General features: G+C 41.2%; 1 protein-coding gene across 2 annotated transcripts in view; it reads right to left on the minus strand.

Annotated features, from left to right (window-relative positions):
• LOC144685748 (sideroflexin-1) overlaps positions 1 to 18,141 on the minus strand; it is a 78,011-nt gene extending 59,870 nt beyond the window's left edge. The window contains exon 1 of one of the 2 annotated variants that reach the window (XM_078550586.1): positions 18,068 to 18,141. The gene's annotated coding sequence lies outside the window, so the exon portion shown is untranslated. The remainder of the gene's footprint in view (positions 1 to 18,067) is intronic. The other variant, XM_078550587.1, reaches the window with a different exon arrangement.
• Positions 18,142 to 24,239: the final 6,098 nt, after the last annotated feature.

Below are 24,239 nucleotides of genomic sequence, written 5' to 3' on the forward strand. Positions count from 1 at the left end.
CATAGCATTACTCTGAAGCTGATATTAACCATTTTATCTTTATTCTGAATGACTCTAATCTATATAGTGAGGATCAGTTATTTTCAAATTATCTTTGAAAAAGGAAAGCAAAAAGTAGTAAGGGAAAGAGGAGGAAGGAGGTGCTCATGGCATCTCAAAGTGCTTCAAAACCAAATTATTGCTTTTGAAGTGCAGTCACTTGTTATGTAGGCAAATGTATCAGATAATTTACATACAGCAAGGTTCAACAAACACTGAATGAATGATCTGGTTTTGGTGGTAATGCTTGATGGAAGAATGTTGGTCAGAACACTGAGAAACCTCATCTACAAAATACTGCTTGTGATCTCTTACATCCACCCACACAAGTAGATAAGAATCTGAGTTTAATGTCTGATCAGAATAATGGCATCTCTTATGCAGCAGTCTCACATACAACACTGAAGTATCAATCTAGATTGTTTACAGAAGTCCAGGCACAAACAAATCTTAGCCAGGTGGGGCACAACTTAAATCCATTTATTGTATTATGCATGAAGCAGATGGTAATACAAGCTAAATCAGAAAGTAAAGAGCAGCATTTAACAACTGACCACAATTTCATATCCATCAGCTTGCTGAATCCATACCTCTTCCATTTTAAGCTATTTTTCTTCATCATGTTTAAAAGAAATGACAATCATTGATAATGAAGGAGATACATGCAGCTTTACACTTTTATCTCCAAGTTACCTTTACAAAACCCTTTTTAAACACATTGGTTAGGATTCAACTATTTTCAGAAAACCGCATGCAATAACTGAAGAAAATATCTTTCTTCTTGGATGATCAGAACATAATAAAAGTAGTTTACTTTTCTTATTAACCTTTACAGAAAATCCCCAAATAAGTATTTACATTTTTTTAAAAAATGAAACCGTCTGATTCATGAAGGGAAATTTTGCATAACTCAAATAATGCAGGGAAGGGTATAATATCCACAAGTAAACTAAATAATGATTCAATTTTTGGCTATATTATACTGCTTATCTTGTGCAAGTTCATGCATTTTTGTACTTATCTTTGGCAATAATAATGGTCATAAGATCAGTAAACCACTGCAATCTCTCACTATTTTTGCTTCTTTCTTCCTGCCAAAATGGACAATTTCCCACTTCCCCACATTATGCTCCATTTGCCGGGTCTTTGAGGTCTTTGCCCACTCACTTAACCTATCTATATCTCTCTGTGGCCTCCTTGTTTCCTCTTCACATCTTACTATCCTACCTTTGTGTCATCAGCAAATTTAGCAACTGTACCTTCGTTCTCTTCATCCAAGTCATTTATATAAATTGTAAGAAGTTGAGCCCCCAGCACTGATCCCTGTGGCACACCACTGGTTACATCTTGTCAACTAGAAAAAGACCCACTTATGGCCACCCTCTGTTTCCTATTAGCTAGCCAATCTTCTCTCCATGCCAATATGTTACCCCTACACCATGAGCTTTCATTTTTCGCAATAAAATTTTATGTGGCACCTTATCAAATGCCCTCTGAAAATCTAAATACAGTACATCCACTGGTTCCGCTTTATCCACAGCACATTACCTCTTCAAAGAATTCCAATAAAGTGGTTAAACATGATTTCTGTTTCACAAAACCATGTTAACCCTGCCTGATTACCCTGATTTTTTTCCAAGTGGCCTGCTATAACCTCTTTAACAATAGCATCTAACATTTTCCCTATGACAGATGTTAAGCTAACTGGCCTCTAGTTTCCTGCTTTCTTTCCCCCCCCTCCTTCCCTCCACACTTTTTTTGAATAAAGAAGTTACATTCACTATTTTCCAACCCAATAGAACCTTCCCCAAATCTAGGTAATTTTGGAAAATTAAAACCAATGCATCAACTATCTCCCTAGCCACTTCTTTTAAGGCCCTAGGACATAGTCCATCAGGACCCAGGGACTTGTCAGCCTGCAGCTCCAACAATTTTTTCAGTATCATTTTCACATCTAATGATGTTGAGATGTAAGCCAAATGACTCATTTTCCCTTCTGATTTTTACTGCTTCTCTTTTTAAAGGGGTAAGGAGGTTGTCTTTTACTCAATGTGTGCGTCACAGCATCACAGCTACTTCATTTACTGAACCACATATGGAACTACAGTTTGCTTTGCTGCTGTGGAAGTTAATTCTTTGATTTGTTTGTTTTAGCTGCTCAATGAGTGTCTGACACATTAAACATAGCATTATTACTTGCAATAAAACTTTATCCAATTAATCAGTGATAACTCTCCTTCCCCCCTAACCCAAATTCCCCGATTTGTGGACATTTGCATTATATTTACAATCTCCCCAGAAAAAGACCATTAGCTCCATCAGCAAGTAGCCTCAAATAAAAAGTATGCTTTTAATTTAAATTCAGTTCTTATTTATAAACTAATTTTAAATACATTTAACATGTTACAGATTGTAACATTTATCAGGTTCCCAAGAATCTCAATAGAATAACATAAAGTTGGAGCGTATAACAGGTTTATTTGCTTCTGAGGGGTAACTTTGAACAAAGGAGCTTTGGAGTTTCAGGTGCTTGTGCTCCTGGTTTCCCATCCTGAGCTGAATAGCAGTATAATTCCTTATTTCTGCTCATTAATTATAGGTTAAAACCAAGCCTTTAGTATCAACTTCAATTAACCACTATTAGGACCTTCCATATTTCAAATTAGGGGAAACATTTCAAATGTGGATAGAATCTTCATTCCAGAATGCCTTGGAAACACTCACAGTTGGTGACATTGTGTTTCCACTCTTGATTGAATTTCAGAACAATTCATTGCTTGTTACGTGCTTAGGAATGTTTCCAGGAGATGTAATAAGGCACTATATAACTGCAAGTTATTTTATTTAATCTTCAGGTTGAGGGTGCAAAAACCAAAAACCCAATTTTTGAAAGCAGTGTATTTAAATATTTAGTTATGTAAAGGCCATAACTCTGAGCAAGAAAAAGTCTGAGCAGAGACCTAGAATTACATTTGATATATTAATCTGATATATTAAAGACCAGTGGCTGCAACAGAGGAACTCTACAGAATTAATTTGAAAAGAATATCTTCATTAAGAATGTTCCTTCATGCAGCAACATGCCAATATTTAGCTAAATGCAGCATGCTCTTTGATTGACACTCAGCCTTCTTCTGCATTCATCCTAACTCACAAATACACTGCAACTTCATGACCTATTTGACTACACAAGATGAAGCTATAATATCACACATTATCTCTCAAGTACTTGGCAGAATGCCATGGATAAAAACTAAATCCCAGTTTGCAGTTATCCCATCTGTCACAATCTGGATCAAAGGTCATTCAAGACACAAGCTTTCATTACCATGCATATAAAAGCTAAAATAAACTGACAGTAAAGGATGTTAGAGAGTGCTCATTATGTAGAAAGCCCTAAGTCCCTAAACATTCTGCAATACTATTATTTTTTCTTTTGTGTCCCATCTATTGTTTCCCATCTTCACCATGTTATTATCTTTTTGGGCTACAAGCTTCTCCAGTGTCAGGCATTCAATGTCACTCTAGATCAGCCAACAGGATGTATTTGCATGGTCTTGTTGCTATTGGGAATAGTGGAGCCATGGAAATCTTGAAAACTGAGAAGCATTTCGGTAACTACAGATAAAATGTTCCCACTGGGGATAGCCAAGCCTAGCATATCATTGAAGGTAAAATCAAGTCAGTGCTTCCAGAACTGTGTCACTAATCTCATCTCCGAGATATCCTTCCCACAGCCTCCAACCTCCTGGACAGCGGTTTCTATCTTCTTCCCAAGATCCAAAACAGAACTGCCCTGCGAGACCCATTGTTTCAGCATCCTCCTGCTTTACTGAACCAATTTCTTCCTATCTTGACTCTATTTTTTCTCCCCTTGCCCAGTTTCTCCAACCTATATCCATGACTCTTCTGATGCCCTCTGTCACTCACAGTTGCCAATTTCCTGGCCCTAACCATCTCCTTTTCACGCTGGACATTCAATCTCTCAAGACCTCCATCCTCCACCAGGACCACCTGAGGAATCATCTTCCTTGAACAAAGATCCAACCAGTTTCCATCCACCACCACCCTCCTCCACCTGGCTGAACTTGTTCTCTCATTGAACAACTTCTGTTTTAACTTATCTCACTTCCTCCAAATTAAAGTTGTTGCTATGAGTACTAAAAGAATCCTAGCTATGCCTGCCTTTTTGTGGGGTAAATGGAACATTGCTTGTTCCAGTCCTACTCTGGATCCCTTCATTTTTCCAATACATTGATGACTGTATCGAAGCTGTTCCCTGCTCTTGCCTGGAACTGGAAAACTTCAACTTTACTTCCAATTTCTATCCCTCTCTCATCTTCACGTGGTCCATCTCCGATTCTTCCCTTCCTCAACTTCTCCATTTCTGGGGATAGGCCAACAACAAACATTCATTATAAGCCCACTGACTCACACAACTAACTCAACTATACTTCCTCACACCCTGTGAAGATTCCATTCCATTCTCACAGTTTCTCCATCTCATCAGTTCTGAGGATGCAACCTCCTCTGAAAAGTCTTCTTTTATCCTCAACCAAGGAATCTCCCCCCTCCACCACTGGCTCCAACTGTGGTTAACAGGGCCCTCAACTGATTCCAATCTATTTCATGCACTTCTCCTCCCTCCCAAAACCATGTTAGGGTTCCCCTCATCCCCACCAGTGTCTGTATTCAACAGGTCATTTTCCACCACCTCCAGTGAGGTGTCAAGACCAAATACATCTTCCCTTCCCGCATTCTGAAGGGACCGTTCCTTCCATGGCATCCTAGTCCATTTCTCTACCTGCAGCTTTCTGTCTAAGTGCAGGAGATATAACACTTGTCCTTTTAACTCCTCTCTCCTCATTGGTCAATGTTCCAATCACTTTTTCCCCAGGTGAAGTAGCAATTTACATATACTTCTCCCAATTTTGTATACTGTATTCACTGCACACAATGCACAGATTGGGTGACTGCTTTGCAAAACACCTCTGTTCAGTTCACGAGCATGACACCGAGCTTCTGGTGGTTTATAATTTTAATTCTCCAACTTTCTGTCAAGCTGACATCTTTGTTCTCAGCCAATTGCAGTGCTCCAATGGAGGTGTTCCAGTGAAGCTCAAAGAGCAGCACCTCATTTTCAATTAGGAACTTTACAGGCTTCGGGACTCAACATGGAGTTCAACAATTTTAGACCGTAATCTCTGCCTCCCCACACCACCCCCCACCAAATATTTGCAACACCCCTAACCAACTCCCCCTCCCCCCCACACCATTTTGTCTCATTTTCTTGCATGTGTCAGTTTTAAACAGTTTTGCTTTTGGACAGCAGCTGTTAATTTTTCTGCCATTTACACTTCCTCTAGACCCATCAATACTTTATTTACTTGTCCCATTACAACTCCCTTTGTCTCTGTGCCACTACTTCTTTTGCTATTTAATGTCTCCTGCCTTCTGACCTATCACATACTTTCCCTTTTTTTTATATTCAATTCTTCCCCACTTCACCTCCTTAAAAGCTATTACATTTCTAATTTTTCCCAGTTCTGACCAGGAGCAGTGTGGAGGTCAGGATCAATGTAAAACAGACCAGGATCACGAAGTGAAGGAGAGAGAGAAAAAAAACTTTGACATCACAGGAATGTCATGAGTTGATTGGCTGATGAGCATTGTAGCTAAGTTTACCTTTTTTCAAAGTGAGGAAGTCAGTCTAATTAGAAATTTCATTTTTTTGATAATAAGGTTAAAAGCATTTAAATTAACCTTGCTATATTTAAGTGACAGTGGGAGAAAAGAAATGAGTAGCTGGTGAGTCTTTTTTAAGTAGTGAGTTTTACCATCTAATAGTTAGAGGAATTGCAGAGCAGCTTTGACCCTTGGCGTGAACATCCTGTTCCATGAGGGAGCTCCAGGACATTTCCTGTGTCCAGGATAACCATATACAGAAAGCATTGTCAGCAGCAGGCATCCCTACTGAGCAGTTAGGAATTTTATCGATAGCAGATTTATAGATGTGGTCACCCCACTGCTTGATAATATGCAGGGAGAGGGGGAATGGTTGACCACCAGATAGTTAAGAAGAAATAGGCAGATAGTGCAATGTCTCTTGAGTGCATCTCACTCTTCAACTAGTATTCAGTTCTGGATACTGATCAAAGTGATGGCTCATCTGGGGAGTCTAGTAAGAGCCAAGACCACAGCGTCAGCTCTCGCTTAGCTGTACAGAAGGGCATGAAGAAGACTGGAAGAGCAAAAGTGATAGGGGATTCAATAGATAGAGGAACAGAAAGGCATTTCTGCTGTCACAGGCATGAAAGCAGGATGGTATGTTGCCTCCCTGGTGCCAGGATCAAGGATATCACTGAACAGCTGTAGAGCACCCTGAGTGCAGAGGGTGAACCAGCCAGCAGTCGTGGTTCACGCCGGTACAAACAACATAAGCAGAAAAAAGGATGTGGTCCTGCAGTCAGAATTTAGGGAGCTAGGTAGGAAATTAGCATGTAGAATCTCAAAAGTAGTAATCTCCAGATTACTCCGAGTACCACACAAAAGTAAGTTTAGGAGAATACAGTAGATGGATGTGTGGCTGGAGAGATGGTGCAGGAGGGAGGGCTTTAGATCCTTGGGGCATTGGGATCAGTTCTGGTGAAGATGGGAAACGTACGGGCTGGAGGGTTTGCACCTAAACAGAGCCACGACCAATTCCCTCATGGGGCGATTTGCTAGTACTATGGGGGAGAGTTTAAACAAACTTGCCAGGGGTGTGGGAACCAGGAGATAATACTCAAGAGGGATACCAAGGTTAAAAGAATATCAGGAGAGACAGATAGTACTAGAATAGGCAATAGAAAAGTATTAAGTGGGTTCAGCATAAGAAGTAAAGCAATAAAGTCTAAATTAGGGTTACAGTGCATGTATGTAGCTGGTAGCTAACAAAGGGAATCCCAAAGTCTTCTATAGGCATGTAAATAGTAAAAGAGTGGTAAGAGGAGTGAGGCTGATTACAGACCAAAAATGGGAATTTATGCATGGAAGCAGGGGATATCGCTGTGGTATTAAATGAATATAGGTACTTTGCACCTGTTTTTACCAAGGAAGGTGCTGCCCAGGTCATGGCAAAACAGGAGGTAATTCAGACACTTGAAGGAATTAAAATTGATAAGGTGGTGGTATTGGGCAGGCTGTTTGTACTTAAGTTGATAAGACACCAGGGGCCAGATGTGCTGCATCTAAGGATACTGAAGGAAGAGAGTGAGAATTGCAGAGGTACTGCCATGTTTTTCAATCTTCCTTAGGATCAGATATGGGGGCAGAGGACTGGAGGATTGCAAATATTACATCCTTGTTTAGCAAAAGGGTGTAAAGATAAACCCAGCAACTACAGGCCAGTCAACTTAATCAAGGTGGTGGGGGAGCTTTTAGAAATGATCATATGGGACAATATTAATATTCAACCCACATTTGCCCAAGTGACTAAGGAAAGCCAGCACGGATTTGTTAAGGGAGAATCGTTATTAACCAACTTGCCTGAGATTTTTGATGAGGTAGAGAAGGTTGATGAGGGCGATGCTGACATACTGTATGTGGACTTCCGAAAGGAATTTGATAAAGTGCTGCAAAACAGACTTGAGGACAAAGTTAGAGCTCATGGAATAAAAGGGACGGTTGCAACATGGATACGAAATTGGCTAAGTGACAGGAAACAGAGAGTAGAGGTGAATGATTGTTTATTGGACCGAAGGAAGGTTTATAATGGAGTTCTCCAGAGATCAGTGTTCCTCCTGATATATATTAATGACCTAGGCTCTGGTTTACAGGACAATTTCAAAATTTGTGGATGATATGAAACTTGGAAGTATTGTGAACCTTGAGGAGGATAGTGTGGAAATTCAAAAGGACATTGATAGGTTTGTGGAATGGACGGACACGTGGCAGATGAAATTCAATGCAGAGAAGTGCGAAGTGATTCATTTTGGTAGGAAGAGCGCAGAAGGACAATATAAAGGATACAATTCTTGAGGGGGGTGCAGAAGCAGAGGACCTGGGAGTACATATGTGCACAAATCACTGAAGGGGACAGGACAGGTTGAGAGTGCAGTTAATAAAGCGCAGGGCATACTGGGCTTTACCAATAGTACAAAAGCAAAAAAGTCATGTTAAACACTGGTTCGACCTCAACTGGAATATTGCGTCCAGTTCTGGACTTCATACTTTAGGAAGGATGTGAATGCATTAGAGAGGATATAGAAAAGATTCACGAGAATGGCTCCAGGCATGAGGAACTTCAGTTACATAGAAAGATTGGAGAAGTTGGGACTGTTCTCATTGAAGAGAAGGTTGGGAGGAGATTTGTTGGAGGTATTCAAAATTATGAGGGATCTGGACAAAGAAGATAGGGAGAAACTGTTCTCATTGGTGGAACAGAGGGCACAGATTTAGGCAATTGGCAAAAGAAGCAATGGCAACATGAGGAAAAACTTTTTTTCTAGAATGCACTGCCTGAAAGTGCGGTGGAGGCAAGGTCAACTGAGGTTTTCAAAACTGAAATGAATCTTATCTGAAAAGGAAAAAAAAATTGGCACTTGGTGAATTACTCCTTCAGAGGACCAGCACAGACATGACAGGCCAAATGGTCTCCTTCTGTCTTGTAATCTTTCTATGATGAAAGGTCATGACCTGTGTCCTGTCGAGGAGACAGGAAGAATATATATATATATATAAATAAAATACATATATATCTATATCTTTGTCAGCCTGGCCATTTTATAAAATTATTTTTTCTGTTTTTTTCAAGACGGACAATTGCTGGTCTGATAAAATGGCTGCAACTGATTACTTGCTGGTTTCTGGAAGTTTCTGAGCAGCTTGAAAGCGAAAAAAGGCTAACACATCAAACCCCCTGTAACGTAACACACCTTGCATCATATAAACATTCCAGCCAAGCCAACACAAAGGATAGTAGATGATAAGTCTGTACCAGCCAGCTACTGACAAAAGTAGAGCTATTTGTGACTCCTAATCTCCAATGTTGTGCTAATGGCCTCACTGTTGCCTGCTTCAAAACACAATGGGTTTCAAACAGGGGCCTCATTAGCTGAATAGCTCAACGCGAAATCACCCTGCCACATGATTGAGACTTGAACTGTCTGAATTCCTTTAATGATACAGCTTTTGAATTTCATCTTCAGTTGTGGTTTAACCTCCAAAGAGAGCCAGACTCCAGGCTAGCAGCCTGCCTCTGACCTCCACCTCTCTCCAAGTCTGATTCCCAGAAAGAACCCTCGATTTCACCTACAAAGTGAACTAATACCCAGATACAAGAATACTTTGCTGCATCTTCAATGGACTCAACTTGCAACCAAATTCCTAGAACCAAGACCAGGAATTCTGCCAGACAAAGCCACCTAAAAGAACCTTCCTTGGACATTGATTCTGGACTCACATGAAACCATAGTTCTTATTTTCATCGTGGTTTTTGTCCTGAATCCTTTTCTTTCCCTTATCCCTCTTTTATTGTATGAATGCAAAAGGTGAGGACGTGGCAAAACCCCTTCCCATGTTTTGAGAGAGTAAAATAGGCAGGGGATGAGCCGCTTCAGCCATTGAATGGGGGAGGCGGGAAGAGGTGCTTCTGCCGTTGAGTGCGGGTTGGGGAGATAGGCTTCAGCCATTGAGTGAGATGGGCATAGGCTTCAGTTGTTAAGTGGGAGAGCCTTCACTCGTTGAGTATGGGGGGGCTTTAGTTTTTATACGGGGGTTGGGGAGAAATAGTAGTTGTGCATGTTGGGAGTTAATGACAAGGCAGGGTTTTGGCAAGAAAACACCTACAAATGCACAGGCATTTTTGTAGTAGCAATTTGGCCTCAGAGAGTAGTCCATTATATCATGCCCACCAACAGAAAAAAATGTGATGATTTAAAGGGGCCTTGCATCTGTCAGAAATCAGTCAGTGCTGCACAGCAACCATTACTGCCTTAGAATTCCTGACTCCAAAATCTCATCCTGCGACCACAGTGGCGGTCATAACCCGCAGTTTGGAAAGCTGTGCAGTAGAGACATCAACTGGAAGTGCTTCCCAACAAAAAAAAAATGAAGGAACATTTGAAGTTAAACCAGACCACATTCCTTCATCTCATAGAAATAATGGCAGCTTGTGAGAAAGGTACGGCAATAATCATGGATGATTTCAATCTACATATAGATTTGATGAATCAGATTGGTAAAGGGAGCTTGGGTGAGGAGTTCATAGAGTGTTTTTGGGACAGTTTCTTAGAACAGTACGCTCTAGACCCAACCAGAGAGCAGGCTATACTAGGTCTGGTAATGTGCAATGAGACAGGATTAATTAATGACCTTATAGTGACCCTCAGGTATCAGTGATCATAATATATTGAATTTCACATTCAGTTTGAGGGAGAGAACAGTGGATCAAAGACTAATGTTTTAAACTTAAATAAGGGCAATTATGAGGACATGAAGACAGAGCGGGCTACTGGGAAATTAGTTAAGGGGTAGGTCAGTACAGATGCAGTGGCAGACATTTAAGGAGATATTTCAGAATACTCAGGAAATATACCTTCCAGTGAGAAAGAAAGACTCTAAAGGAAGGATGCACCAGCCATGGCCAACTATGAAAGTTAAACTTGGTATCAAATTGAAAGTAAAAGCATATAATCCTACAAAGATGAGTGGCAAGTCAGAAGATTGGACAGAATATAAAGAACAGCAAAGAATGATTAAAAGATTAATAAGGACGGAGAAATAACAATACAAGTGAAAGCTAGCTAGGACTATAAAAGCAGGTAATAAGAGTTTCTACAGGTGTTTAAAAAGTAAAGTGACTGTTGGTCCTCAAGGGAGACAGAGTCTGGGGAGTTAATAATGGAAAATAAGGAAATGGTGGATAAATTGGTATTTTATATTTGTCTTCACCATACAGGATACAAATAACATTCCAGAAAAAAGTGTGAATCAGGAGTTGAAAGGGAGGGCGGAAGTTAAAACAATTACAATCATCAGGGAAAGGATACTGAGAAAATTATTAGAACTAAAAGCTAACAAGTCTCCAGGTCCTGATGGACTTCATCCCAGGTCTTAAAAGTAGCTGCTAAGATCATAGATGCATTGGTTTTGATTTTCCAATATCCCCAGATTCTGGAAAGGTCCCAGATTGTAGAATAATGAATGTGACTCCTCTATCCAAGAAAGGAGGGAGACAGAAAGCATGAATACAGGCCATTTAGCTTAATGTCTGTCATAGGGAAAATGGGGAATCTATTAAGGTGATTTTTATGCAGGGGACTTAGAAAATCTCAGTGCAATTAGGCAGAGTCAACATGGTTTTGTGAAAGGGAAATTATGTTTGACCGTTTTAAGACCATAAGACGTAGGAGCATAAGTAGGCCATTCGGCCCATCGAGTCTGCTCCGCCATTCAATGAGATCATGGCTGATCTGATAATCCTCAACTCCACCTTCCTGCCTTTTCCCCATAACTCTTGACTCCCTTACTGATTAAAAATCTGTCTATCTCAGCCTTGAATATACTTAACGACCCAGCCTCCACAGCCCTCTGTGGTAAAGAAGTCCACAAGTTGACTACCCTCAGAAGAAATTCCTCATCATCTCTGATTTAAATGAGTGCCCCCTTATTCTGAGATTATGCCCTCTGGTCCTAGACTCTCCCACAAGGTGAAACAGCCTCTCAGCATCTACCCTGTCAAGCCCCTTAAGAATCTTAAATGTTTCAATAAGGTTGCCTCTCATTCTTCTAAACCCCAATGAGTTCAGGCCCAACCCACTCGACCTCTCCTCATAAGAAAATCCCTCCAACCCCAAGATCAACCTAGTGAACCTTCTCTGGACTGCCTCCAATGCCAGTATACCTTTCCTTAGTTTATTGGAGCCCTTTGGGGAAGTAACAAGCAACATGGATAAAGTGGAACCTGTGGTTGTGCTGTACTTAGGTCTCGAGAAGGATTTGACAAGGTGCCACATTAAAGGTTGCTCTGCAAAATAAGAGCTCATGGTGTAGGGTATGGTGTATGGTGTAGTATGGATAGAGGGTTGCTTTACTAACAGGAAACAGAATACAAAAGTAGAGAGGTTATGCTTCAGTTATATAGGGCATTGGTGAAACCACATCTGGAGTACTGTGTACAGTATTAGTCTCCTTATTTAAGAAAGGATGTAAATGCATTGGAAGCAGTTCAGAGATTTACTAGACCAATGCCTGGAATGGGCGGATTTTCTTATAAGGAAAGGTTAGACAGGCTCGGCTCATATCCACTGGAGTTTAGAAGAGTAAAAGGCCACTTGATTGAAACATACAAGATCCGAAGGAGTCTTGACAAGGTGGATTTGAAGAGGACGTTTCTTCTTATGCGAAAATTTAGAACTAGGAGTTACTGTTTAAAAATAAGGGGGCACCATTTATGACAGAGATATGGAAAATGTTTTTCTCTCAGACGATTGAGTGTCTTTGGAACTCTCTTTCTCAAAAGGCGGTGGAAGCAGAGTCTTTGAATATTTTTAAGGCAGAGAAAGATTGATTCTTGATAGGCAAGGGGGTGAACAGTTATCAGGGGTAGGTGGAAATGTGGAGTTGAGGTTACAATCAGATCAGCCATGATCTTATTAAATGGAGGAGCAGGCTCAAGGGGCTGAGTGGCCTACACCTGCTCCTAATTGGTATGTTCGTAGAGAGTTGGTATAAATATATCATTTTTGGGTTGGCAAGATATGACGAGTGGAATGCCACGGAGATCAGTGCTGGGCCTCAAATATTTACAATTTATATCAAAGACTTGGATGAAGGGACCGAATGTATGATTACTAAATTTGCTGATGATACAAAATAGGTAGGAAAGTAAATTGTGAAGAGGACATAACCTATGTCCTTTTGCAGATTTCTTAAGTGAATGGGCAAAAATTTGGCAGAGTATAATGTGGGAAAATATGAACTTGTCCGCTTTGGCAGGAAGAATAGAAAAGCAGTATATTATTTAAATGGAGAAAGGTTGCAGAACTCGGAGGTACAGAGGGACCTGGGTGTGCTGGTACATGAATCACAAAAAGTTAGTATGCAGGCATAGCAAATGATTAGGTAGGCAAAAGCAATGTTGTCATTTATTGCAAGGGGAATGGATTATAAAAGTAGTCAAGTTTTGCTACAGTGTACAGGGTGTTGGTGAGACCAAACCTGGAGTACTGTGTATAGTTTTGGTCTCCTTATACAAGGAAGGACATAAATGCCTTAGCAGTTCAGAGAAGGTTCACTTGACTAATACCTGGGATGGTGGGAGGTAGGTAGGGGTTATCTTATGAGCAAAGCTCGGACTCCATCGGAGTTAAGAAGAATGAGAGGTGATTTAACAGAAATATACAAGATCCTGAGGGGACTTGACAAGGTGGATGTTGAAAGGCTGAAATGGGAGCACTGGAAAATAGTTTGGGATGTACTGGCTTGGGGATAAATGGGTGAGCGGAACTTGGTATGCGAATACTGGCAGAGAGTGTAGAATGAGTTGAATTTTACAGAGGGTAAAAGATGGAATGCCAGCCAGGACATGATTAGAATAGTCAAGTCTGGAAGCAATACAGGTATGGAATGAGTGTCTCAGCAACAGATGGATTAAGTCAGGGCTGGAGATAGGTGATGTTAGAAGTCTTTGTGATTGAGCAGATTTGGGGTTGGAAGCTCAGCTCCAGGTCAAGTAGATTGCCCAAGTTGTGAATAGTCTGGTTCAGCCTGTGACACTTGCCAGAAAAGGGGATGGAATTGGTGGTTAAGTTTGTGGTGGGAACCAGGCCAAAGAAAATGGCTTCCTAATGATTAATTGGAAGTATCTGTAGTTCATCCAGGACTGGATATTCGACAAGAAGGCTATCAATGAGAGATAATGGAGGGGTCGAGGTAGGTGGTGGTCAGAGGAGCTGGGAAGGATGGAAATTGGGTGGAAGTTTGGAAGGACAGAAAGTGGTTGGAACGTGGAACTTGCTGCCACGTGGAGTAGTTGAAACAGAGTGTTTCAGTGGCAGGTTGATGCAGAATTGAGGGAGGAGGGAATATATGGGAGCAAGGTGGGAAAGATGTCAGCACACATGTGACATTGTGTCTTCAGATGATGTAGCCGAGCATTGGCATATAGATTAGAAATAGGAAGGCCATGGGTAGACCCTTGGAAAACTCTGGAGATAGTAAGTCTGGGGCAGGAAGAGAAGCCAAGAGATTGCTTGGCTACAAGTGAATAGGTAGAAATCGAACCAGACAAGACATTCCAACACAGCTAGTCAGAGGAGAGGCACTGAAGGATGAGGTGCAAATGCTGCAGAGAGGTCAAGAAGAATGAGGCAGTACACAGCACCATGATCAGTTATGAGGGACGTAATTTATTGATTAGGATCTTTCTATGCTGAGTTATGGGTGGAAGCCTGATTGGATAGGTTGAAACATGGAGTGGCAGTAAAGATGTTCATGTTTTTGGAAGATGACAAAACCTTTAAGGATTCTGAAGAGGAAGGGAGGGATGGAAATTTGGTAGTAGTTGTAAGGACAAAGTGGTAAGAATGTGGAACTTGCTGCCTCATGGAGTGGTTGAAACAGATAATTGTACATCAACCTGCCACTGAAACACTGGGGGAGGAGGGAATATATGGGACCAAGGTGGGGAAAAGGTCCTTGGAATGGGAGATTTTTCATCTGAAGTATAAATACTGGTATTTATAACAGTTGGGTCAATGGCATGAATGTTACTCTGCTGTAAATTATATATAATTATATATAATTAATGTAGAAGCACATTCTCCAAGAAAGCTCACTTGCTTTGCTTCAGAACCACTATATGACTCCAAATTTAGTACAGATACAGACTGGAAACTTCTTCACACTGATGCTAAAGTTGCAATAAATACGTGTTAAGATATCTTGCACTTCTGAGAACAGAGCAGTGCTTCGCACTGACAATTTTTATCATAGACTGTGATAAGGCACCAATCTTGGCTGCTTATACGCATTTGAAGTTGGTCTGCAAACAGAAAGTGAGTGATATGTAAAGATAATTATCTAGATTAACACCAAGTAGGAAAAAAATCTATTGACCAAACATTGGCCAGGATTTTCCAACCCCGTCGTGGGCAGGACCCGCTGCGGGTGAGGGTGCCCCCAGCCAGAAGTCCATTGACTTGCAGCAGGGCCAGAAGATCACGGCGGCGGGCGGGTGTGGAAAATCCCACCCATTGTAATGTAATAATGACAAACATTAGTTTTAGGTTTTATAGCTTCATGTCAGCATCAGGAAGTGTTGAAAAATTCTTGAGGTTTGTTACAAAATAATTGCCTCGATTTGACCAAAATCTGGCTGAGTGATTATGAATGTCCTGTGAAAAAAAAATTAAATCTTATTTACAGGCCACAAAAATATTCAATAATTTATCCTTTGTGTTTGAATAAATCTATGATAAAAATATTTTAACTACCTTTATGCAAATTCCTTCAGCATAGACATTTAGCTTATCAAAAGTAAACATAGGAACTACACCTGAAAATTGGAGGAGATTTTAAAAAAGAGAAAGCTATACATAGGCTAAACTACTATTTCCCATACTTTATGTTCATGAATCATAGCCGATGATTACAGACCATTCTTCTTAATTTGTTATATGCTTAGTCCAGTTCAGTTTCTGGTCAATCATAACCCCCAGGATGTTGGTAGTGGGGGATACAGCAATATTAACACCAATGAATGTCAATGACCTTCCCTCCATCATAACATCAGAAGTGGGGAAGTTCACAGATGATTGCACAATATTCAATACCATTCGTGAGTCCTCAGATACTGAAGCAGGTCTGTGCCCAGAAGCAGCAAGATCTGGACAACATTCAGTCTTGGGCTGACAAGTGGCAAGATACATTCGTGCCACACAAAGTACCAGGCAATAACCACCTCCAACAAGAGAGAATCTAAGCATCTCCCCATGACATTCAATGGCATTACCATTGCTGAATTCCCCTCCATCAACATCCCTGGGGGGGTTACCATTGACCAGAAATGGAACTGGACCAGCCATATAAATACTGTGACTACAAAAGCAGGTCAGAGGCTGGGAATTCCATGGTGAGTAACTCACTTCCTGATTGCCCAAAGCCTTCAACCATCTACAAAGCACAATTCAGGAGTGTGATGGAATACTCCCCATTTGCTTGGATGAATGTAAGTCCAACAACACTCAAGAAGCTGAACACCATCCGAGACAAAGGAACCCCCTCGATTGACACCCCATCCACCACCTTCAACATTCACTCCTTCCACCATTGACGCACAGTAGCAGCAGTGCGTACAATCTACAAGGTACATTGCAGCAATTCACAAAGGTTCTTTCGACAGCACCTTTCAAACCCATGACCTCTACCACCAAAAAGGACAAGGGCAGCAGATGCATGGGAACACTACCACCTGCAAGTTCCCCTCAAGTCACTCACCGTCCTGACTTGGAAATATATCACTGCTCCTTGACTGTCGCTGGGTCAAAATCCTGTAACTCCCTTCCTAACAGCACTGTGGGTGTACCTACACCACATGGACTGCAGCGGTTCAAGAAGGCAGCTCAACACCACCTTCTCAAGGGCAACTAGGGATGGGCAATAAATGCTGACCTAGCCAGGGACACCCACATCCCGTGAAAGAATGAAAAAAATCCAAGTTACTTCAAACAAATTACTTAATTAAATTCCCATTTTGCATTGTCAATTTGTCATTGACTTTTTTTCAACCCAAGAACAAGTTTGAATTGAAAATAACCTGCATGTTGCACTTAACGGAAACACGCTGTAAAACACAAACAAGCCATTTATGGGAGCACAGACATTTTTAATTCATAACATAAGCTAATAGTTAATGTTTAATTTCACATTGACTGTACAGGAGCCAAATTTGAACAGTCAGCAGCCTACTCCGCAAGTACGCTGTAACTACAGGGTGTTCAGAGCTATGGTTTCACTAGCAATAAGACCCTCATGTTTAAATGTGAACAGAAACTGCACGAGTATTTTACTTCGAACTCAACTGCAGCACTGCCCCTAGGAATATTGGCTGGAAATAGAGACAGCAAAATAGCACCAACGACCATCAACATAAAACCGATGTGAATTTTACCTTCATGCAACAAAACAAACCTTCCCAACAGAATTACAAACTTCGGGAATTAATTTTCCTCTCTGATACAACCTCTCTGAAACAATTCAAGAAATTATCGCACCAGAAATATTAAAACCTGAGCACATCTATTCAGCTTTGTCGGAACTCCGGAGAGGGGAAAAAAAATCTATAGTCAGCAAGTCCTCTGCGACACGTATGCATGCAAGCTGCATGCGAATACTGGCGACACACGTTAAAGTTAAATTGCCTGACGGGTTTCTGTGACAGTGACATTTTGTCAAACTGCCGTAGCGATCTGCCTTTTCAAGCATTGACTGCGAGAAAATTAATGAACCGAAACCATCGGTTGCATCGCGCTTAATCTTTGCTGCACAGAGAGAGAGAGAGAGAAAGCTGCATTGGGAGCATTAATCCTGCAGAGCGAAGGATCAAAGCAGCGGGAAACCCTTGCAATGTGAGGCCGGGTTGTTTGATTTATTGACCACACTATTCGCGCTCGGCTCCAGCGGGAATTCCCCAGCTCCCAGAGCCCGTTTTAAATCAGATAATAAACCAAACCAGACCGGGAGAAAGAGACAGACACATCCTGAGGATGGTACCGCTTCCCCAGGAGACACTAGCCCCTCAACCCCACTCAAAGTCACCGTCCGCCGGTGGGTACAATACTCCTTCCCTACCACCCCCTCTCCCTTTACTGTGGGAGGTGGCATCTTTCCATAAACCCCCCACCCCTCCCCTTCTTTATGTAAGGAGAGGGCATCTGTCCATAACCCCCTCCCCCCTTTACTGTAGGAGGGGGTATCTGTCCATACCGCCCGCCTGCTTGTGAAGCCGGTTCCCCCGGGGCCCCGCCATTAACGACCCTTCACTCACTCACTCGCCGCCGCCTCCACCTCCCGCTCTGCTCACTCCGAAGCCAGGCTCCAGCTAGAGGACCCGCTTCACCCGGAAGTGCTGCTCCTGACAGCTCGCGAGCCCGACCACACCGAGCACGTGCCGCGGGGGCACGTCACTGGGGAGGGGGAGCTGGAGGGGCGCCGCGCGGATCCGAGGGCTCCCCATATAAAAGCAAAAAACTGCGGATGCTGGAAATCCAAAACAAAAAAAAACCTGGAAAATCTCAGCAGGTCTGGCAGCATCTGCGGAGAGGAACACAGTTAACGTTTCGAGTCCGCATGATTCTTCGCGCGCCACACAATAAGCAGTAACACCAGGTGTATGTAAAAGCACCTATATATACATATATATTAAAGCACCTGAGGGAGGATTCATGGAAATGAATGGGTTAAGGGCAGCAAGGAGCAGAGATGATTGCTAGCCTTCTTTGAAAATAATGCACTGACACATTTGGTAAGAGAGGGAATTTGGTGCAGTGGAGAGATGGTTCTGTCTAGCCTTTCACAAAAAAAAGTGATCCAAGAGAGGGAGCTATAGACTGCGAGGACGCAAGAAAGGGACAGGAGACAATGAGACCCGAGAGCTGAAGCCCGGAGACATTAATTAGGTGTGCAGGTAGGTGACTGGTGAGTTTTAGGTTTTTTTCATCCTCTAAACTGGTGCAGTAGTTTAAACTGGTGCTGGGGTGTTATATGTATTTTATTAACCATATAGCACAACTAGTTAAATACCATAATATAACTAGAATAATCATAGAGTGATATTCTAAATTTGAAACCTAATTAATTGCATGAAAATACAATAAAGATGGTAGGGCAGGTGATGTATTGTAGCTGTAGCATGTGGGAACTGGTGGATACCTCTGTGATCCACAGCAATCACACCTGGAGCAAGTGTCTGCAGCTTGAGGAACTTTGGCTCAGAGCTGGGGTCTGAGCTTTAGACATTATGATGCATCAGAGAGGGGGGAAATTATTTGGATACTTTGTTCCAGGAAGCAGTCACACCCTTTAGGTTAGGTTTTTCACAGTGGTCTGTGGTCACGGACAGGAGGGCGTACCATTAGAGAGAGAAGTATGGGAATCCAGAGGGTAGCAATGGAGGAGCCTCAGCCCTTGCAATTGACCAACAGGTTTGGTGTTCTTGAAGCCTGTGTAGATAGCAGGCACTGTAGGGAAGATGAGTGAACTGACCACAGCATTGTGGTGCAGGGAGCCTTTCAAATGTGGGGAGCAAAAAGGAATGTAGTTCTGGTAGGAGACAGCGTAGTTAGGGGATGGAACTGTTCTCTGCAGCCAAAAGCATGAGTCCCGAAGGCTGTGTTGCCTACCCAGTGCCAGGGTTAATAACATCTCCTCACGGCTGCAGAGGAACTTGGAATGGGAGGAGAAAGATCCAGTTGTTTTGGTCCATGCGGGCACCAAATACATGGGTAGGATTAAGAATGAGGTTCTGCTGAGGGATTATGAGCAGCTAGGGAATAACATAAAAAGTGGAATCATAAAGTTAATAGTCTCTGGATTATTACCTGAGCTACAAGCAAATAGACATAGGATAATTAAGATCAGAGAGTTGAATATGTGGCTTAAAGATTGGTATGGGAGAAATGGGTTTTTATTTGACACCAGTCCTGGGGAAATAGGAAGCTGGACCATTGAGATGGCCTTCGCCTGAAGCATGCTGGGAGCAGTGCCCTGGTATATTGTATGTTTGGGGCTGTAGAGAAGGCTTTAAACTAGAATGAGGGGAGGGCACATATGAGGGGAGATTTGGAAAGTTAAAGAGAAAGAACAAGGCAATAGTGCAGGGTAGCGATATAACAAGTGTGACAGGAAGGGACAAAGTGTGCAAGCATAAGAGTGTACCAGTATGTAAGGTCAGAGTAGGGATAAACGTTAAAAAGTCAGAATTAAACGTATGGGGATCAGGATCATTATCTAAATGCACACAGCATTTGTAACAAGATGGGTGAATTGATAGCTCAAATAGAAATAAATAAGTATGATATGTTAGCCATTACAGTAATATGGTTGCAAAGTTACCTCGGATGGGGCTTGACTATACTTTGACATTTTGGAAGGACAGGAAGAAAGGGAAATGAGGAGGGATAGATCTGTTCAAAGGATGAGATCAGTATAGTCATGAGAAATGATCTTGGTTTGGAGGATCAATATGTAGAATTAGTTTGGGTGGAGATAAGAAGGAAGCAAAGGAAGGAAGTCACTGGTGGAAGTCACTGAAGGTAGCTACACTGTAGGACAGAGAATAAATGAAGGAATAATGGGGGCTTGTAAGAAAGGTACTGTAGTAATTGTGGGAGATTTTAATCTTCATATTGAATTGAGATATCAGATTGGTAAACGTAGCCTGGATGGATAAGTTCATAGTGTATTTGAGACAGTTTCTTAGAACAGTTACATCTGGAATCAGAGAACAAGCTACCTTAGATGTGTTATGAGACAGGATTAATTAATGACCTCTATAGTAAAGATAAGAGTGATCATAACATGATAGAATTTCACGTTCAGTTTGAGGGTAAGAAATTTTGGTCTGAAACTAGTGTCTTAACCTTAAATAATGACAGTTACAATGGTATGAAGAAAGAGTTGGCTAAAGTGGAATTGGAAAATAGGTTAAAAGGTAAAACAGTAGAGAAGCAGTAGCAGACATTTAAGGAGAGATTTCAAAACTCTCAATATATATATTCCATTGAGAAAAAAAGTCTATGAGAAGGATGCACTATCCGTCCATAAGGATGGTATCAAATTGAAAGAAAAGATGTACTATGTTGCAAAGATTAGTGGTTGGCCAGAAGATTGGGAATATTTTAGAAACCAGCAAAGGGTGACTTTAAAAAAAAGGGAGAAATTGGAGTATGAGAGGAAACTAGCAAGAAATGTGAAAACATTCAGTGAAAGCTTCTACAAGTACATAAAAAGGAAAAGGGTAGTGAAACTGAGTGTTGGCCCCTTAGAGGGTGAGATTGGGGAATTAACCATGGGAATAATGGCAGATACTTTGAACAAGTATTTAATATCTGTGTTCACAGTAGAAGACATAAACATCCCAAGAGCAGACAAAAAGCAGGGGCAAAAGAGAGAATCACAATTACTGGAAAAAAGGCACTAGGAAAACTAATGGGACTAAAGGCTGACAACTCCCCTGGACTTAATGGCTTGCATCCTATGGTGTTAAAGGATGTGGCTGCAGAGATAGTAGAGGCATTGGTTGCAATCTTCCAAATTTCCCTAGGTTCTAGAAAAACCGCTAATGTAACAACATCCTTCAAGAAAGATGGAGATAGAAAGCAAGAAACTAAAAGCCAGTTAGTCTAACATCTGTCATTGGAAAATGCTGGAATCCATTATTAAGGAGGTAGTAGCAGGACATTTAGAAAATCATAATACAATCAGGAAGAGTCAACATGATTCCATAGATTAAAAACAAAAATACCTGGAAAAACTCAGCAGGTCTGGCAGCATCTGCGGAGAGGAACACAGTTAACGTTTCGAGTCTGAATGACCCTTCAACAGAACTGTTCTGTTGAAGGGTCGTTCGGACTCGAAACGTTAACTGTGTTCCTCTCCGCAGATGCTGCCAGACCTGCAGTTAACGTTTCGAGTCCGAATGACCCTTCAACAGAACAGTTCTGTTGAAGGGTCATTCGGACTCGAAACGTTAATTGTATTCCTCTCCGCAGATGCTGCCAGACCTGCTGAGTTTTTCCAGGTATTTTTGTTTTTGTTTTGGATTTCTAGCATCCGCAGTTTTTTGCTTTTATGATTCCATAGATTTTGTGGAAGGGAAACTGTGTTTGACAAATTTATTAGAGTTCTTTAAGGATGTAACAAACAGGGTGGATAAAGGGAAACCAGTAGGTGTGGTGTATTTGGGTTTCCAAAAGACATTCAATAAGCTGCCACATAAAAGGTTATTGCACAAGACAAGATCTTATGGTGTTGGGGGTGATATATTAGCATGGATAGAAGATTGGTTAACTAACTGGAAACAGAGTCCAGATAAAGGGGTCATTTTCAGGTTGGCAAACTGTAAGTAGTGGAATGCTGCAGGTATCAATGCTGGGGCCTCAATTATTTTATATTAATGACTTGGATGAAAGAACAGACTGTATTGTAGTCAAGTTTGCTGATGATACAAAGATAGGAAAGCAAGTTGTGAAGAGGATAGAAAGAGTCTACAAAGGGATATAGATAGGCAAAGTGAATGGGCACAAATTTGGCAGATGGAATGTAATGTGAGAAAATATGAAGTTGTCCACATTGGCAGGAAGAATAGAGAAGCAAGATATTATTTAAATGGAGGGGAACTGCATAAGCTGCAGCACAGGAGGATCTGGGTGTCATTGTACTTGAATCACAAAATTAGCATGCAGCTCCAGAAAGTGATTAGGAAGGGAAATGGAATGTTGGCCTTTATTAAAAGGGGATAGAATATAAAAGTAGTGAAGTCTTGCTACAGCTCTATGGGGCATTTGTGACACTGTGCTTGGAGTACTGTGTACAGTTTTTGTTTCCTTAAGGAAGGATTTACTTGCATAGAAAGCAGTTCACAGAAGGTTCACTTGGCTGATTCTGGGATGAAGGGTTGCCTTAAGGTTGAGCAGGTTGGACCTAGACTCATTCAAATTTGGAAGAATGAGAGGTAATCTAATCGAAACATACTGTATAAGATTCTGAGGGGGCTTGATAGGGTTGCTGAAAGGATGTTTCCTCTGGGGGGAATTTAGAGGGGGCACAGTTTAAAAATAATTTTTATTTAAGATGGAGATGAATAACAACCTACTGAAAATAAATTTCTCTCCTTTGGAATTTTCTTCCATAGAGAGCAATGCAAGCTGGGTCATTGAATATATTCAAGGCTGACTTAGATTTTTGATTGACAAGGGAGTCAAAGGTTATGGGGGACAAACTGGAAAGTGGAGTAAAGGCCAAGATCAGACCAGCCATGTTCTTATTGAATGGTGGAGCAGGCTCGATGGGCCAAGTGGTCTACTCCTCATTTATCATGGTATTATCAAATACTTCTATACTGACTTGCGATGTTCACCGCATCACTTAGAAGGGCTTTGTCCACTTTGCAATGGTGCAGATCTCTATTTGCTGATGGTCCAAATAGCAACTAATCTGTATCCCTTGGACTGGGGTGTTAATAAGCAGAGTCTCAGGGCTGTTCTTGACCCAAGGATTTTTAGTGATGGAAGATTAGAACAAGTTGAACAAGTGTAGCAGATTCAGCTGAAAGCTAAAAGTTTTCTGTTCATTTATTTATTTTTTCAGAATAGTAGTCCAATAGCAACAGGTCCCATTGAAGCAGAGCACAATGCTGTAGGTTAGAATGTGTGAATATTGTGAAGGCTCAAGTGGATTGAAAAAATATTTAATGCAGGGGATAGGGGGCGGGGTAGTAAAGATCTACAATGTCTGGTGAGTCCAAAAGAAAATAAGTGATAAGCTTTACACTTATTTCTAATTTAATTTGACATCTTCATTGAGGCCTTAGTTCCCCTGAGTCAAGTTTTATTTTTAGTTACTTGTAGTCACACTACAAGTCCCTGCTGGAATAGAGGTGATTGACAGGTGAATTGCACAATCACACCAGGATCACTGGTGTAAATGACTGGGAGTGGGTTTGCGCACTGAATTTATATTCCGTAACTATCTTCCATTTGCTGTATTTTGCTGGAAAAATAAACCTGCTTGTATCAGGAGACTTTTAATGATGTGTTCTGTTTGCTTTAGTTCCTAGAGAATTTAATTAAATAGACTTCTTTTGCTGAGTGAAGCAACTCTGCTGATGCAATGGTGTCAATGGACCCATTGATATTAAAATATATAGATTCCACAATTATGTAACTCAGACACCAAAGCATACAAAATATTCATTATGTAAGAGATTTTACAAAAGAATATTTTGTAATACTTCATAATACTTTGTAATATTTATAGACTAAAGTTGTACAGTAAGATTCTTCATTTTTCAATCTGTCAGCAACAGAATATGTTCTACCTCGAATATAGCTGTCAACTTACTTTACAGTGGGGGCAGACTCTCAATGAAGCTGCAATTGCTATTTAAGGACTGAAAAGTGCAGCTTGCATGAATCATGAAGTACAGTTATCAGAATAAA

This window comes from Cetorhinus maximus, chromosome 10 (assembly GCF_964194155.1).
Source record: "Cetorhinus maximus chromosome 10, sCetMax3.hap1.1, whole genome shotgun sequence".
Classification (NCBI taxonomy): domain Eukaryota; kingdom Metazoa; phylum Chordata; class Chondrichthyes; order Lamniformes; family Cetorhinidae; genus Cetorhinus; species Cetorhinus maximus.